This window comes from Dendrobates tinctorius, unplaced genomic scaffold (assembly GCF_039654945.1).
Source record: "Dendrobates tinctorius isolate UK_male_01 unplaced genomic scaffold, ASM3965494v1 ptg000047l, whole genome shotgun sequence".
NCBI classification, from domain to species: Eukaryota; Metazoa; Chordata; class Amphibia; order Anura; family Dendrobatidae; genus Dendrobates; species Dendrobates tinctorius.
In genome coordinates this window covers 3209491-3228592 of record NW_027361715.1, presented here as the reverse complement: position 1 = coordinate 3228592, position 19102 = coordinate 3209491, and positions in this window count along the sequence as shown.

Sequence of the window (19102 nt, the reverse complement as noted above, 5' to 3'; positions counted from 1 at the left end):
TAAGAGATATCGCTAGCAATATCGCTATAACTTGTGACGTTATAGCGATATTGCTAGCGATATCTCTGTGTCTGATACTTACCTACGACCGGCTCCCCCGCTGGTTATCGCTGATCGCGCGAGAACGTCCAGGAACGTTTCTCGTCGTCAGCTTCCTGCGGCGCTTCCTGCTGTGAGGACGAGCGACTCGTGGACGCAGGCGGGAGGACGTCAGGATCGCCTGGTGTGACAGGTAAGTAGCGACCCCCGTCCCCAGCGATGTCGCTAGTGAGATCTGCCTGTGTGGCAGCTCACTAGCGACCACTTAGCGATGTACCAGCGATCCTGACTGCGTCATATCGCTGGTCGGGATCGCTGGTACATCGCTAAGTGTGACAGTACCTTAAATGTGGGAGTTCATCACTCACCCACTTAAAGGGATACTCCCACTCCAAACAATCTTGAATTGTGGGTGGAACCAATACAGGAAAGACCAATGACTTAGCAGCATTTAGCTTATAGTATGAGACATTAGCAAACTCCTCCAAAGCAAGGATAATAGCTCGGAAGGAGGACTCTACATTAGTACAAGAGATAATCACATCATCTGCGTATAATCCAATTTTGAGAGACACCTGTCCAACTCTAATACCTGCTATATCCTGGGCACTCATTTTTTCCGCCAAAGGTTCCATGCACAAGGCAAAAATAATAGGAGACAGTGGGCAGCCTTGACAGGCACCATTCGATATACAAAACGACTCTGAAAGGAACCCTGATGATAAAACTTTGGCAGAGGGATTCGAGTACATAGCACATATCGCCGATAGAGTTGAGCGAAACGGGTCGAAAAATTTCAAAAGTCGCCGACTTTTGGCAAAGTCGGGTTTCATCAAACGAAACCCGACCCTAGGATGAGGTCGGCCACGAGGTCGGCGACTTACGCGCCAAAGTCGCGTTTCAAAAGTTTGTTTTGCGCTCTTTTTCAGCCAATCAGGATCCACGGACACTGTGGGCAACGTGATGACATAGGCAGGGGTCACCACCATCTTTCAGAAGGGCATGCAAGTGATTGGCTTGCTTTGGTGGGCGTCACAGGGGGTATAAAAGGGCGTGCACGCCGACCGCCATCTTACTTCTGCCGATCTCAGTATAGGGAGAGGTTGCTGCTGATTCTGTAGGGAGAGCGTTAGGCAGGGAAGAAGACAAAAAAACTGCTTCTGCTGCTAGCGATTTGGCCTGCACAACACACCAGTCACTGTGTGTGCAGTGCAAGGGGAGGCTATATAGTGGTGTATCAGTGGTGTTGGTTGTTGGGCTGGCTTCTAAGGCTTCCTGACATTCCTGCATTGCTGTTTACCCACTGCTCCGCAAACTGCTTTTTTAAAAGCAATCCCAATTTTTTTTTTTGTCCTGCTGAGAAGAAAAAAAAACTGCTTCTGCTGCTAGCGATTTGGCCTGTACAACACACCAGTCACTGTGTGTGCAGTGCAAGGGGAGGCTATATAGTGGTGTATCAGTGGTGTTGGTTGTTGGGCTGCCTTCTAAGGCTTCCTGACATTCCTGCATTGCTGTTTACCCACTGCTCCGCAAACTGCTTTTTTAAAAGCAATCCCAATTTTTTTTTTTGTCCTGCTGAGAAGAAAAAAAATCTGCTTCTGCTGCTAGCGATTTGGCCTGCAAAACACACCAGTCACTGTGTGTGCAGTGCAAGGGGAGGCTATATTGTGGTGTATCAGTGGTGTTGGTTGTTGGGCTGCCTTTTAAGGCTTCCTGACAGGCTGGCATTGCTGTTTACCCACTGCTCTGCAAACTGCTTTTTTAAAAGCAATCCAATCTCCCTTATCCTCTAGTCACTTTTGTCACAGCTGTGCCATCGAGCCTGTGACATAGCGCTCAGATATCAGTGGGCCTCACACAGTCCAAAAGTGTCCAGTGTCCACAAGTGTGTGCAGAAATTCAAAATCTCCCTTATCCTCTCGTCACTTTTGTCACAGCTGTGCCATCGAGCCTGTGACATAGCGCTCAGATATCAGTGGTCCTCACACAATCCAAAAGTGTCCAGTGTCCACAAGTGTCTGCAGAAATTCAAAAAGTCCCTTATCCTCTAGTCACTTTGGTCACAGCTGTGCCATCGAGCCTGTCACATAGCGCTCAGATATTCATTGGGCCTCACACAATCCAAAAGTGTCCAGTGTCCACAAGTGTGTGCAGAAATTCAAAATCTCCCTTATCCTCTAGTCACTTTGGTCACAGCTGTGCGATCGAGCCTGTCACATAGCGCTCAGATATTCATTGGGCCTCACACAATCCAAAAGTGTCCAGTGTCCACAAGTGTGTGCAGAAATTCAAAATCTCCCTTATCCTCTCGTCACTTTTGTCACAGCTGTGCCATCGAGCCTGTGACATAGCGCTCAGATATCAGTGGGCCTCACACAATCCAAAAGTGTCCAGTGTCCACAAGTGTCTGCAGAAATTCAAAATCTCCCTTATCCTCTCGTCACTTTTGTCACAGCTGTGCCATCGAGCCTGTCACATAGCGCTCAGATATTCATTGGGCCTCACACAATCCAAAAGTGTCCAGTGTCCACAAGTGTGTGCAGAAATTCAAAATCTCCTTTATCCTCTAGTCACTTTGGTCACAGCTGTGCCATCGAGCCTGTCACATAGCGCTCAGATATTCATTGGGCCTCACACAATCCAAAAGTGTCCAGTGTCCACAAGTGTCTGCAGAAATTCAAAATCTCCCTTATCCTCTAGTCACTTTGGTCACAGCTGTGCCATCGAGCCTGTCACATAGCGCTCAGATATTCATTGGGCCTCACACAATCCAAAAGTGTCCAGTGTCCACAAGTGTGTGCAGAAATTCAAAATCTCCCTTATCCTCTCGTCACTTTTGTCACAGCTGTGCCATCGAGCCTGTGACATAGCGCTCAGATATCAGTGGGCCTCACACAATCCAAAAGTGTCCAGTGTCCACAAGTGTCTGCAGAATTTCAAAATCTCCCTTATCCTCTCGTCACTTTTGTCACAGCTGTGCCATCGAGCCTGTCACATAGCGCTCAGATATCAGTGGGCCTCACACAATCCAAAAGTGTCCAGTGTCCACAAGTGTGTGCAGAAATTCAAAATCTCCCTTATCCTCTCGTCACTTTTGTCATAGCTGTGCCATCGAGCCTGTGACATAGCGCTCAGATATCAGTGGCCCTCACACAATCCAAAAGTGTCCAGTGTCCACAAGTGTCTGCAGAAATTCAAAATCTCCCTTATCCTCTCGTCACTTTTGTCACAGCTGTGCCATCGAGCCTGTGACATAGCGCTCAGATATCAGTGGGCCTCACACAATCCAAAAGTGTCCAGTGTCCACAAGTGTCTGCAGAAATTCAAAATCTCCCTTATCCTCTCGTCACTTTTGTCACAGCTGTGCCATCGAGCCTGTCACATAGCGCTCAGATATTCATTGGGCCTCACACAATCCAAAAGTGTCCAGTGTCCACAAGTGTGTGCAGAAATTCAAAATCTCCTTTATCCTCTAGTCACTTTGGTCACAGCTGTGCCATCGAGCCTGTCACATAGCGCTCAGATATTCATTGGGCCTCACACAATCCAAAAGTGTCCAGTGTCCACAAGTGTCTGCAGAAATTCAAAATCTCCCTTATCCTCTTGTCACTTTTGTCACAGCTGTGCCATCGAGCCTGTCACATAGCGCTCAGATATCAGTGGGCCTCACACAATCCAAAAGTGTCCAGTGTCCACAAGTGTCTGCAGAAATTCAAAATCTCCCTTATCCTCTAGTCACTTTGGTCACAGCTGTGCCATCGAGCCTGTCACATAGCGCTCAGATATTCATTGGGCCTCACACAATCCAAAAGTGTCCAGTGTCCACAAGTGTGTGCAGAAATTCAAAATCTCCCTTATCCTCTCGTCACTTTGGTCACAGCTGTGCCATCGAGCCTGTCACATAGCGCTCAGATATTCATTGGGCCTCACACAATCCAAAAGTGTCCAGTGTCCACAAGTGTCTGCAGAAATTCAAAATCTCCCTTATCCTCTCGTCACTTTTGTCACAGCTGTGCCATCGAGCCTGTGACATAGCGCTCAGATATCAGTGGGCCTCACACAATCCAAAAGTGTCCAGTGTCCACAAGTGTCTGCAGAAATTCAAAATCTCCCTTATCCTCTCGTCACTTTTGTCACAGCTGTGCCATCGAGCCTGTCACATAGCGCTCAGATATTCATTGGGCCTCACACAATCCAAAAGTGTCCAGTGTCCACAAGTGTGTGCAGAAATTCAAAATCTCCTTTATCCTCTAGTCACTTTGGTCACAGCTGTGCCATCGAGCCTGTCACATAGCGCTCAGATATTCATTGGGCCTCACACAATCCAAAAGTGTCCAGTGTCCACAAGTGTCTGCAGAAATTCAAAATCTCCCTTATCCTCTAGTCACTTTGGTCACAGCTGTGCCATCGAGCCTGTCACATAGCGCTCAGATATTCATTGGGCCTCACACAATCCAAAAGTGTCCAGTGTCCACAAGTGTGTGCAGAAATTCAAAATCTCCCTTATCCTCTCGTCACTTTTGTCACAGCTGTGCCATCGAGCCTGTGACATAGCGCTCAGATATCAGTGGGCCTCACACAATCCAAAAGTGTCCAGTGTCCACAAGTGTCTGCAAAAATTCAAAATCTCCCTTATCCTCTCGTCACTTTTGTCATAGCTGTGCCATCGAGCCTGTGACATAGCGCTCAGATATCAGTGGCCCTCACACAATCCAAAAGTGTCCAGTGTCCACAAGTGTCTGCAGAAATTCAAAATCTCCCTTATCCTCTCGTCACTTTTGTCACAGCTGTGCCATCGAGCCTGTGACATAGCGCTCAGATATCAGTGGGCCTCACACAATCCAAAAGTGTCCAGTGTCCACAAGTGTCTCCAGAAATTCAAAATCTCCCTTATCCTCTCGTCACTTTTGTCACAGCTGTGCCATCGAGCCTGTCACATAGCGCTCAGATATTCATTGGGCCTCACACAATCCAAAAGTGTCCAGTGTCCACAAGTGTGTGCAGAAATTCAAAATCTCCTTTATCCTCTAGTCACTTTGGTCACAGCTGTGCCATCGAGCCTGTCACATAGCGCTCAGATATTCATTGGGCCTCACACAATCCAAAAGTGTCCAGTGTCCACAAGTGTCTGCAGAAATTCAAAATCTCCCTTATCCTCTAGTCACTTTGGTCACAGCTGTGCCATCGAGCCTGTCACATAGCGCTCAGATATTCATTGGGCCTCACACAATCCAAAAGTGTCCAGTGTCCACAAGTGTGTGCAGAAATTCAAAATCTCCCTTATCCTCTCGTCACTTTTGTCACAGCTGTGCCATCGAGCCTGTGACATAGCGCTCAGATATCAGTGGCCCTCACACAATCCAAAAGTGTCCAGTGTCCACAAGTGTCTGCAGAAATTCAAAATCTCCCTTATCCTCTCGTCACTTTTGTCACAGCTGTGCCATCGAGCCTGTCACATAGCGCTCAGATATCAGTGGGCCTCACACAATCCAAAAGTGTCCAGTGTCCACAAGTATCTGCAGAAATTCAAAATCTCCCTTATCCTCTCGTCACTTTTGTCACAGCTGTGCCATCGAGCCTGTGACATAGCGCTCAGATATCATTGGCCCTCACACAATCCAAAAGTGTCCAGTGTCCACAAGTGTCTGCAGAAATTCAAAATCTCCCTTATCCTCTCGTCACTTTTGTCACAGCTGTGCCATTGAGCCTGTGACATAGCGCTCAGATATCAGTGGGCCTCACACAATCCAAAAGTGTCCAGTGTCCACAAGTGTCTGTAGAAATTCAAAATCTCCCCTGTCCTATAGACACCTTGTACCTTGTTTTACATTACTATATAGTTTGTTGGATTTTGTCTACATTTCTACCAAAAATGAGGAAGGCTGGTGGAAGAGGCCATGGAATTGGGCGGGGGTTGGCAGCTGGTAATGATGGTGTTGGTGGTGGATCTGATGGTAGTGGCAAGAGCAAAATAGGACCGAATGCAGGAGGTGTTGAGCCTGCGTCATCGTCTGGCTACATAAGGCCTCGAACGCTTAGTTTTCTAGGAGTTGGCAAACCGCTTTAAAAGCCAGAGCATCAGGAAAAAGTTTTGTCTTACATTGCTGACTCAGCCTCCAGCTCTATCGCCTCCTCTTCTTCAGTTGTAAAAAGTAAAAGCACTGAGTCGTCATTGGAGGCTCATGTTCATGAACCACACCTTTCCTTGTGTCCTTCACCCCAACCAAGATTGAAGGATGACGCAGGCCATACTACTGATTACTCCATGGAGCTGTTTTCACATACCATGCCTGGATTATCAAGTGAAATGGTGTATTACCCAGGCCAAGATGAATCTGACATGGAGTGCACTGATGCACAGCCGCTGATGGATGATTCTGCTGGTACATTCACTCAGAGAACTACATTGTCCTCGCAGTGTACAGAGCCAGATTCTGACCCTGATGAGACTCAGGTGCCCCTTCCCGCACACTATACCACCATACACGGTGACACAGAGGAAGGTGCACATGACATAAAAGAGGAGGTGATGGATGACCCAGTTGTTGACCCAGATTGGCATCCATTGGGGGAAGAGGGTGCTGCTTCCAATAGCTCAGATGAGGAGCATCCACAGCAGACATCGACATCGCAACAGCTGTTATCTGGCAGGCCCGGAGCACTCCAAAGACAGGTTCCAAACATCAAAAGAGTTGCTGGACAGCTTGTCCAGAGGGTCAAAAGATCACAGCGTGCTAGGCCGCAAAATGTCTGCCAAAGTAGGAAGAGTGCAGTGTGGCACTTTTTTGACCAAGATCCTCATGATCAGGCCAAGGTTATCTGTAAGAAGTGCGCAAAGACCTTTAGCCGAGGGAAAAATCTGAAAAATTTGAATACCAGTTGCATGCTTAGACATTTAACCAGCATGCACTTGCAAGCGTGGACACAACACCAAACCTCAAGTGCCACATGTGCAACTGATCACAACGAAGGTAGTCAGCAACGCTACATTGTTTCCCCCACTGTAAGCCCACCGGTTAGCACAGCAGCAAATGTTGAGGTGTCGTTGCAAGGCCACAGCAGTCAGGGAATCCCACTGTTATATCAACGAAAGACTGATTCTATGCCATCAGAAAGAACACCAACTCCATCACCATCATCAACCCTCTCTCAGTCCGCCCTGTCCACCGCTACTTCCACCATATGCAGCTCTCAAGTCCAGCTCACCCTCCCAGACACTATGAGTAGGTCAAGAAAGTACTAAGTCTCTCATCCGCGTACACTGGGTTTGAACGCCCACATTGCCAAACTAATCTCGTTTGAGATGATGCCCTTTCGGTTGGTGGAAAGCGCAGCTTTCCGCGAACTCATGGCCTATGCAGTACCACGCTATGACCTACCCAGTCGCCACTTCTTCTCTCGCAAAGCCATCCCAGCCCTCCACCATCATGTGAAAGACCGCATTGTCCATGCACTCAAGCAGTTAGTGAGCGGAAAGGTGCACCTCACAACTGATGCATGGTCCAGTCGGCATGGCCAGGGCCGTTACGTGTCCATCACTGCGCACTGGGTTAATGTGGTGGATGCAGGGTCCACAGGGGACAGCGGTGGTGGGACAGTGCTGCCTAGCCCACGGTATAGGAAACAGTTGGCTGTAGGCGTTCGACCCTCCTCCTACTCCTCCAGAAGCGAAAGCTCGTCCACAGAGCGCAGTCGTACGAGCACCCCATCTGCAGCTGCCACTGTTGCACACGATGTGTCCCCCTATCGAGCAGCTAGTGGAAAGCGTCAGCAGGCTGTGTTGCAGATGATGTGTTTGGGCAACAGACACACCGCCGAGGTGCTGGCCGAGTACTTGAAGCGACAAACTGAGTCATGGCTGGGCAGTGTACATCTTGAGGCAGGCAAGGTAGTTAGTGATAACGGCCGTAATTTTGTGGCAGCCATAGCCCTTTCAAAACTCAGCCATATACCTTGCTTGGCTCACACCTTGAACCTGGTGGTGCAGTGCTTCCTCAAAAATTATCCGGAGTTAACAGCCCTGCTGCAGAAGGTGCGAAGACTGTGCGCGCACATCCGCCGGTCGCCTGTACACTCCGTTCATATGCAGAAGCTGCAGCGATTGCTCCACCGTCCCAACCACCGCCTCATTATCGACATTGCAACAAGGTGGAACTCCACCCTGCACATGGTGGAGCGGCTGTGCGAGCAGAGGCAGGCCATAATGCATTTGTGGGAGGATACACGGCCAGGCACTTTGAGAGCAGACATGGAGTTGACAGGTGTGCAGTGGTCGAAGCTGAAAGACCTCTGTAAAGTCCTTCAGTGTTTTGAGGAATGCACACGGCTGGTAAGCGCAGACGACGCCATCCTAAGCATGAGCATCCCACTTATGCGTCTGCTCATGCAAACTTTGACGCACCTTAAGGAGCAGGCGTCTGCAGCCAATGTTGATAAGGAGGAAGAGGAGGAGGGAATCCTTGATGACATTCAGCCATTGTCTGCTCAGGGACCTCTCCTGGACGAGGTGGAGGAAGAAGAGGAGGAGGAGGATGATGGGGATGGTTACTTAGGGGAGGAGGATGCATCTCGTGGGGCAAGTGAAAATGTTGGCGTGGCAAGGTCTGGTACAGGGTTTGTGCGTGACAGGAGGGATGTGGATTTGCCAGAAAGTGCTCCTCCAACCAGCACTCGCAGTGCATCATTGACACCGGGAACATTGGCCCACATGTCAGATTATGCCTTGCAGATCCTAAAAAGGGACCCACGCATTGCCAAAATGATGAACGATGACGACTACTGGTTGGCCAGCATCCTGGATCCACGCTATAAAGGCAAATTACAAAACATCATGCCACAGGAGAACCTTGACCTAATATTGGCTAATAAACAAGCAACTCTGGTAAATCGGTTGCTTGAGGCATTCCCAGCACACAGCAGCGGTGATGGTTCTCACACGAGCCATACGGGCCGGGGGCAGCTTGGCAGAGGTGTTCGTGGTGCACACAGCAGAAGTGGCGTTGGAGACAGGGGTTTCATGACAATGTTGTGGACTGATTTTTCAAATACCGCTCACACAACTGGTAATACTGCATCGATGGAAAGTGACAGGAGACAGCAGTTGTCAACTATGGTTACAAACTACTTTTCCTCCCATATCGATGTTCTCCCACACAGGTCATTCCCCTTTGACTATTGGGCCGCTAAACTGGACACCTGGCCTGAATTGGCCCAATATGCCTTACCGGAGCTCGCTTGCCCAGCTGCAAGTGTGCTATCGGAAAGAGTGTTCAGTGCAGCTGGATCAATCCTGACAGAAAAAAGGACCCGTCTGTCAACCCAAAATGTGGATGATCTAACCTTCATTAAAATGAACCATGCATGGGTTTCCAAGGATTTTGTCCCACCTTCCCCTGATGACACATAGGGTGACAGAAAAATGGCTTGCTTTGGTCCACCTCTTCCTGGGACTTCACCTATTTCGCCTTTTGCATCAGCTGAATGTCCAACATCAACATATGCCACTTTCTAAAACTCCCTAACTGTGCTGCCTCCCCCCCATGGCCGGGGTCACCACCTAGCGCACGACACCGTGCGAGTGCCGTTGCCCTGGACAGGTGGGTAGGCCGACTCTTGGGTGCGGGCACTGGCACAGGGTCCCTCATAGTGCAATCAAGTGTCTCTGACGGTGGTGGTGCACACCCGCCGTCAGACACACCGCCGTACTATGAGGGGCCCAGTGCCAGTACCGACGCCCACGAGTGGGCCCCCCTTGCTTTGGCAGGGCCCCAGCATTTGCAATCTTTACCTCTCCCTGCTCCTCCGCTGTGTAATCTGGGCCGTCAAATCCATACTGTGCCTGACACCGTCTGAGCCTGCCTCCTGATGTACAGACATATATTTTGAATGTGTACGCTATCCATACATGTTATCCGGGGATACGGTACCCTTTCTAACCTTTGTGCAATCACATGCAATCCATACTGTGCCTGACACCGTCTGAGCCTGCCTCCTGATGTACAGACATATATTTTGAATGTGTACGCTATCCATACATGTTATCCGGGGATACGGTACCCTTTCTAACCTTTGTGCAATCACGTGCAATCCATACTGGGCCTAACACCGTCTGAGCCTGCCTCCTGATGTATAGACATATATTTTGAATGTGTACGCTATCCATACATGTTATCCGGGGATACGGTACCCTTTCTAACCTTTGTGCAATCACGTGCAATCCATACTGGACCTAACACCATCTGAGCCTGCCTCCTGATGTACAGACATATATTTTGAATGTGTACGCTATCCATACATGTTATCCGGGGATACGGTACCCTTTCTAACCTTTGTGCAATCACGTGCAATCCATACTGGGCGTGAGAACGGCTGGCGAGCTGTTAAGCAAGCTACAGCACCTGTGGTTTGCACACGTAAGTTTTTCATTTTTTCAGGAATGACGGTTAGGCCTAATTCCGGAACTGCGGTTGACCTGCACTTACTGGGAAATCATTGTTCGCGGGTAATAATTGTCATCAGTGATCCCCATCACTAACGTTGTTCAGCGGGTTATCTGCACCTGTAAACGACAAACGCTGGCCTTTTCAGTGTAGCGCACATGCAGCCACGGACATGTAATGGCATGACACACCAGTTATTGGCCAATCTCATGTGCCAGAGCCTCACGTGTCCCTCTAGTAAGCCGGACTCGGACCGTGGGGCATGACGGAGTCTCGTTCGTTAACGGAATTAAGCTTGCAATGTGTGCATCTGTTCTGTAGCTGGCATGGTTGAGGTTTCCCAGGTGGAGTCGAATTTAACCGTAGGCTCCACTCCTGGTGGTGCCCTTCTGGACATTCCTTTAAGGTTCAGCTTTGCAACCATACTGCCCACGTAAAACAAACACTTTGCCTTCATGAACGCTGTTTGGAGGGTCATGACTCGTGGGAATAACGCCGCCCAATCAGTTAACCTGCTAGAGAGATCGTTCGTTGCTCCCAAGCATGACATCACACTCCCTAGGAAGAAGGTAATGTCACTGTGGCGACCGTACTCCTGGGGGCGACACAAGTGCACTGATGCCCAGCCACTGCTCGATGAATCTGCTGGTACATTGACCCAGACCACTACATTCCCCTCGCACGCTACACGGCCTGAATCTGACCCTGATGAAACTCAGGTTACCCTTCCCATATACAGTTCCATCTTACACGGTGACAAAGAGGAAGCTGCAGATGAAAGTGCAGGTTCGGCCCACCCGCCATCAGACACACCACCGTACTATCAGGGGCCCTGTGCCAGTGCCGTCGCCAACGAGTGGGCCCCCCCCTGCTTGCTCAGGATCACAGCACTTGCAAAGTTGAAATACTGTGCAGTGAGATGGAAGATGGGGACGACGAGGAGTCCAGACAAGTACAGGGATTCCCTAGCGAGGAGACTTATTTGATTGTTTTCAATGTTGGGACAGCGATTTTTGGGGAGCACTATACTCTGGAGAATGATAGATGGTGCCCACCATACACTGGAACATTCCAAAGGTGGACATCAGACACTGGAGCAGCATTTACAGGGCCCATTATACACTAGAGCATTAGAAATGGGGCCCATTATGTTTGGAGCATTATTTGGGCCCATAAGACAGTGGAGCTTCATCCATGGGGACCAACATATACTGTATTAAACAGAGAAAAAAGGGGGAGTACAAGTCCAATCACATAAAAATAATAAGCAAAGTTTATTAAACATGTAGTACTGACAATTACATAAATGACAGAAGATATATAAAGGATCAGATAAGTATCTGCTGCTTGTTAGTCCTAAGAATTGACAAAATAAAGTGCTTAGTGCCTGTAACAAATATGGGCCATATTTGAGGGATATAGAGGTAAGAGAGATCCTAACAGGTGCACATCCTGAAAAAATCACTATCCCAAGCCATAGTGCTTACCCATATTGAACTCTGCCAAGGACCACAAGCAGCGCCGCCACCAACGCGCGTTTCGCCTCTTTTTCAAGGTGCCGTACTGTGTTGTGTAATGGGCCGAGTTATATATCCTGTTACCAGGTGCTCCAATCAAGCGGCGCGTGTGTCCGGTGTGTACTGTAGCATTATGTGGAGCTCATCATATACTGTTTCAAACATTATATGGGACCAATGATTCTGTATGGAGAAATAGATGGGCCTCGTCATGAGATGTAAAAAGTGAAGTATTTTTCATTGTACTATACCGCTATTTCTCTGCCGTATCGGAGCATGATGAGTTGTGGTATGTGTTAAAGGGGCGCTCTTTCGCCCAGGGCACATGAAAACCTGGAGCCAGCCCTACCCCCCCACAACTTTAGCCAAATAACCCCCATTTTTAAGTGCGTAACTTGTATTATGAAGTTAATTAAGGTTGACAAGCTTAAGTAAGAAGAATTGATGCTTTTGGCATTCAAATGGGCACTGTAGGTGTGTTTCCTGTCCTCCTCTCACTGCCGACTTTTATTCCCCATTGACTTACATTGGGTTTCGTGTTTCGGGACGACCCCGACTTTTCCCTATAATCGGACGATCTTGCTCGACCCGACTTTTGGAAAAGTCAGGTTTCACGAAACGAAACGCGACCCTAAAAAAACAAAAGTCGCTCAACTCTAATCGCCGAGTAAATGGGACCCGTCAGACAAAATTTTCGTAGAACACTTTTGAGATACCCGACAGTCCCGTTTTTGCCCTCCCCCGTGTTCCGCCAGGGAGTCTATTTTTCCCGCACTGCACTGAGCCTCCATGCCCCCCTCATGCACCCCATCCTTGCCCTCCCGCAGAGACCCACCGCACTAACAGCAGCCTCTCACAGCCTGCAATGACGTCGCTAGGCTGTTTTCTCTAATGTGCGCACAGGACCTGCGGAGGACACTCTTATACATACTGCACATTAAATCAACTTTTGGTATACCGTATATATGGTTACCTTTGCTTTAATAACGATATGGGTGACTCAACAGGAGTAACCCCTTTTTCTTTCTTTTTTTTTACTTTAACTCCTTCTTGAAACACAATATTCCAAACACAAAATGGAAGTACTCCCCCTTCCTTTAACATTAGCACTTCCTCCCCCCGCATCCCCGCTATGTCAGGAGCATTAATTAACAACAAAACATATCCCTTATCTTGAACGTCGAACTGTCCTCTGGCCTGCACAACGGTGCATCGAAATCCCTGTAGTCCGGGCCATTTCCTGATAGCCGGTGTCCCGCCAGTAGCAAGGGGCTCCACAGACGAGGAGCTCCTGGGATGCTGGAAGTGTCTCTGAGGCCGGAGCAGCCGCGGGTTCCGGCAAACAGGCAGCAGCCTAAGATGGAGCAGCGATGGCCGCAGCTGTCGGTGGATAGGCCGTGGGGGCTGGCGGCCCAGCCACCATGGAGACCGGGAGCGGGGTGGCTCGGGTACGCGGGCAGAGGCGACGCTCGGCCCGGCGGAAGCCGCAAAGCCCTCCGCAACCGGGCCCATTGGAAAGCAAGAGGCAGCGCGGGAAGGCCATGTGGTGGGGGGCCGTATGCGGAGCCGCCGGCTGGGCCGGGGACCTCTCACCTTCCCCTGTGCCGCGGCCTCCGGCAGGCCACCCCACAGCTCCTCCCGCAGCCTCCGATCTTCACCCCACCATCCGGCAGGGCTAGCCTCCAGGTTCGTTGGTCCCGCGGGGAGGCTCCCAGGAGATTTCTTCAGCGGCTGCCCCAGCAGGGCCCGCAGTCGCTCCTCTTCTCCAACCGATGTCTGGGGTGCTGTCAGGGGCAGGTCTCCAAACGAGATTCGACCTCCTGACACCACCGCCATTCCAGGCGTCCGAGACTGCGGCAGCTGCAACGTCGCATCCCGTCCGGTGTACAGCAGTCGAATGGTGCCAAACAGCCGCAGCGGGTCTTCCCACCTAGGCCACTCCCGTTCTTGGGTGGGGCGGTGGTCGGCCTTTCCACCTATCTTCCAGGGTCCAGCATGAGTGGGCGGATTTGATTTAGCCCCAGATAGTCCAGTACAGCTGCAAACGCCTGTGCCTCTTCCTGGCATTGGAGTACCACAGCCATGTTGTCCGGCTTTTGAACCACCCCGGATCCTCTGATGACAGCCAATGATCCGGAACAAAGTCTCAAATTTGTAATCCACAGGTAAAGCAACTCGAGTCCTTGTAGTTCTCCTGACGCAGGCTTGCCGCTGAAGTTGTAGTATTGGCGGCGGCGTTCCTGCCGACTACGCCAAATGTGGTAATGGCCCGGATTGGGGGGTGGTCCACTGCTTACCGTGAACAGATGGCACAGACACCAGACGGAGGCAGATTTTGGTTGCAACAGGTCCAAGTTTATTGGCCGCCCTCCTGATGACCGTAGCAATACACCGCAGCTCCTTTACAGCTTTCCGTATTCAGGCCCGGATACCTTCACCTTCCTTCAGTCGTAGTGACGTTCCTCGTGGATCTTTCGCTGGGGCTGCCCTAGGCCTATCTACCGCCAGCGCTTCACCAGTCCGAGGTCGTCGTGCAATCGGTACCCCCAGGGCCTCGTCTGTCCTGTGGTTCTTTGTGTCAGGGCCACCCCGCTGACTGTCTCTTCCTATCAGTCCCCTGGTCGAGCTCTCCACCATTGTCAGTCCTCCGTACAGAGTCTTCTCCTCCTGAGCTCCTCCCGGGACTAGCCTAGCCTGGAACCCTGTCCTGTCCTATTTATCCCCTTCCTCTGGAATTTCCCTCCTGGGTTCCTATCTCCCCGCCCCCCCATGACTAAGCTGTTTTTAAAGCCCTAAGCTGCTGTCAAGTCCTGAACTACACTCCCTCCTGCCATCTTGTGGTCAAATCTAGGTACTGCACTCCTTTTCCATCTTCCCCAGCTGTTTCCCTTCTGTCATTGCCAATATCCGTCTATAGTGCACCAACCGTCCCTTCTTCCTTCAGTCAAGTCCGTCCATCAGGTCACCTTTCCTACAAGGTCACAGGAGGGGAAGAGTCAGGAATCACATGGTCAGGGGCCTCGGTGTCTGCAGGACTCTGCTGTGCTGGTTGTCATGGTGCTGGATAAGGTGAAGTTTATGTGTGGGTCAGGAGGGGTTTACAGTACAGTGTGGATGTAGCAGAGCTGTGTGGGTTAAATTTTGGACGGAGCGGAGCCGTGTATGTAGGAGGTGTACGAAGCGGAGCTCTGTGTGTACAATTTTGGATGGAGCAGAGCTGTGTGTGTACGAGGTGGACGGAGCGGTGCCGTGTATGTAAGAGGTGGACAGAGAGGAGCCGTGTTTGTGCGAGGTGTATGGAGCGGAGCCGTGTGTGTACGAGGTGTACGGCGCAGAGCCGCGTGTGTACTAGAAGTATGGAGCAGAGCCGTGTGTGTACGGGGTGTGTGGAGCGGAGCCGTGTGTGTACGAGGTGTATGGAACAGAGCCATGTGTGTACGAAGTGTACGGAGCAGAGCCTTGTGTGTGTACAAAGTGTACGGAGTGGAGCCGTGTGAAAGTTTGCACCGGGGCCCATAACTTTGTAGATACACCACTGCTCATTGGGTTACAGCAAGAACGACACATTATCAGGTGAAATTAGCATTGGTAATAGCTGTGCTCCCAGTCACTGTCTGACTCATAGAACAAATATTTTTTAGGACACATTTGCTCAAACACAGGACAGAGTGATAGTATATTGCAATCCACCATGACATCATACTCTTCCTCGCCTCAGGATGGAAGGAAAGTCGAAAACCAACTAAAATCTAGATACCTAGATTGATTTCCATGTGTGGAATTGGGAAGGGATTTTTTCCCCTAGTATGATGCAATTAGCATCTGCCTCATAAAGTTTTTTCCCTTCCTCTGTATCGGCATGTTAGGCTATAGATTGACCTCAATTGACTTGTGTCTTCTTTTAACATTAACAACTAGAAAAAAAATATTATTACACCATGAGCTACTTTGAGGAACCCAGTCAAGACTTTTCTGATTTACACAGGAGAAAGTTCTGTGACAGTAGCTACCACGTTGCTAATACTGCACCTTTAATATGTGCTTATCTAAGTTCGACATAAGTAAAGGAAAGTAAATACAAAGTCACTCAAGCTTTAAGTAGATTGTCATAAGTAGACTTGGCTACACTATAATGTCTGAAGGTGCTAATAATTGTGCCACAGCATTGGTATATCACCTGGAAACAGCTGTAACAAAGTGAGGTTCAGCGATCTGATAAACAGTGACAGACACACACTTTGGATTAGTGTGAGTATTATGGTGATAATAATAACAGTAATAATTTTATTTCTATAGCACCAACATATTCTGCAGCACTTTACATTTTATAGGGGACTTGTACAGACGATAGACATTACAGGATACCAATAAACACATAGATCAACAGATACCAAGAGGAATGAGGGCTCTTCTCACAAGCTTACAATCTATGAGGAGATAGCCGAGACACGAAAGGTGGATGGTAACAATTGCTTTCATTATTCTGACCAGCAATAATGTAAGAAATAGTGTGTTCATGTAATGTTGCATGAACTGGTTATCAGCCAGAAAATGTAAAAGTACAGACACAGAAAGCTATTAAATGCATAAAGTATGTGAGAACATGATACCAGGAACTTGGTTATGGAAAAAAATTTAAATGGGCTACACAGGGATAGTTAGATTAATGTATTGTGGCGGTAAACCAGCCTGAAGAAATGTGTTTTTAAGGCACGCTTAAAACTGTGGGTATTATTCGAATTATCCTGGGTAGTGCATTCCAAAAAATTGGCACAGCATGTGAGAAGTCTTGGAGACGGAAGTGGGAGGTTCTGATTATTGAGGATGTTAACTTCAGGTCATTAGCATAACGGAGGGCACGGGTAGAGTGGTAGACTGAGATGAGGGGGGAAATGTAGGGTGGTGCTGAACTGTGGAGTGCTTTGTAGGTGAAAGTGGTAAGTTTATATTGAATTCTGGAGTGGAGAGGTAACCAGTGCAATGACTGGCACAAGGTAGAGGCATCGGTGTAACGGTTGGTGAGGAATATGATCCAGGCTGCAGCATTTAAGACACATTGGAGAGGGGAGAGTTTTGTAAGAGGTAGACCAATTAGTAGAGAGTTACAATAGTCCAGATAATAAGGAATAAGACCAACAGTAAGACTTTTTGCAGAGTCAAAATATAAGAAAAGGTCGAATTCTGGAAATGTTTTTGAGGTACAGATAGCAAGAGTGAGCCAGTGATCAGATGTGGGAGGTGAATGAAAGCTTTGAGTCAAGTATACCTCAAGACAGTGGGCATGTTGCTGGGGAGTAATGGTAGTGCCACACATGGAAATGGCAATGTCAGGCATAGGTAGGTGAGTAGAGGGAGGAAACACAAGGAGTTCATTTTTTGACAGGTTCAGTTTCAGATAGAGGGAGGACATGATGTTGGAGACAGCGGTAAGACAATCAATGGTGTTTTAATAATATAGGAGTAAAGGTGTATAACTGGGTGTCATCAGCATAGACATGGTACTGGAAACCAAATCTACTGATTGTTTGTGCAATAGGGGCAGTATACAAGGAGAAGCGGAGGGGGTCTAGGACTGATCCTTGAGGAACACCAACAGTAAGGGGAAGATGAGAGGAGGCGGAGGAGCCAGCAAAAGGTACAGTGAAGGAGCGGTCAGAGAGGTAGGAGGAGAACCAGGAGAGAACGGTGTCCTTGAGGCCAATGGAGCAGAGCATAGTGAGAAGAAGTTGATGATCCACAGTGTTGAATGCTGCAGATAGATCCAGGAGAAGTAGCATAGAGCAGTGACCATTAGATTTAGCTGCTAGTAATCATTAGAGACTTTAGGGAGGGCAGTTTCAGTAGAGTATAAACAGCGGAAACTGGATTAAAGAGGGTCGATAAGAGAGTTATCTGAGAGATAGGAGACAAGACGGGAGTGGACCAAGTATGCCAGGAGTTTAATGATGAAGGGAAGATTAGAGACAGGTCTATAGTTAGCAGCACAATTTTGGGAGAGGGATTTTTTTAAGTAATGGATGTATGATGGCATGTTTAAATGAGGAAGAAAGATAGAAGAGAGAGAGGTTGAATATTTTTGTTAGGTGACTGATGACACTGGGGAAATGGACTAGAGGAGATGTGACGGAATAGGGTCACTGGTGCTAGTAGTAAGGCGAGAAGACGCAAGGAACCTGCTTACTTCTTCTGTGACTGACTCAAAATCAGAGAGTGAGCTAGAAGCAGTGGGGGAGCGAAGACAGTGCATGGTATGAGGTGATTGGGAGAAAATTTCCTGTCAGATATGGTTGATTTTTCCTTTGAAATAATTGGCCAGATCATCAGCGCGGAGATCCATGGTTGGGGCCTGCACTCTTGGGTTGAGTAGAGAATGAAAAGTGTCGAAGAGATGTTTAAGGTTATTGGATAGTGAGGTTATGAGGGAAGGGCAGTGTTGTAAGTTTTAAGCATAAACTTATAATGGATGAAATCTTCGGGCATTTCCCATGCTGTCATCTGTGTGATAGCTCAGGAAACACTGGCTCTAATTGGGTGTAACCATTACCATCGGTTTCAGCACTGCGGTTCCCACGCTGTAACACAGATGACAGCATGTGACCCAGTAGCTGTGACCAGCGGAGAAAAGGTTACCACTGGTCAGGCATCAGCTGATGAGTACTACTCTCATCAGCGTATGCCTGGTCTCACTGATAGCAGTGAGAGCAGGCGTCGGCTGATAAGAGCATTCACCAGCCGGCCCCTGTCCATAGTTATACAGTATATATAACTAACATATAAATATGTCAGTGAGATAATTAGTGCAGTGTGTGTATTTTACTGTACATGTATTTAGCTAATAAATAAAGGAAAAAAATGGCTTGGGGGTCCCCTTAACTCTACTAACCTTCTGAGGCAAAGCAGACAGCTGAGAGCTGGTGTTATTCTGGGAAGGCGGCAACAAACATGGAGCTTCCCAGGATATTAATATCAGCTCACAGCTGTCCGCATGGCCTTTACTGGTTTTTAAAATGGGGAGACCCCCTAAAAACATGATGTGGGGTCCCCCTATATTCAATAACCAGCAAAGACTAAATAGACAGCTGCAGGCTGATATTAATAGGCTGGGAA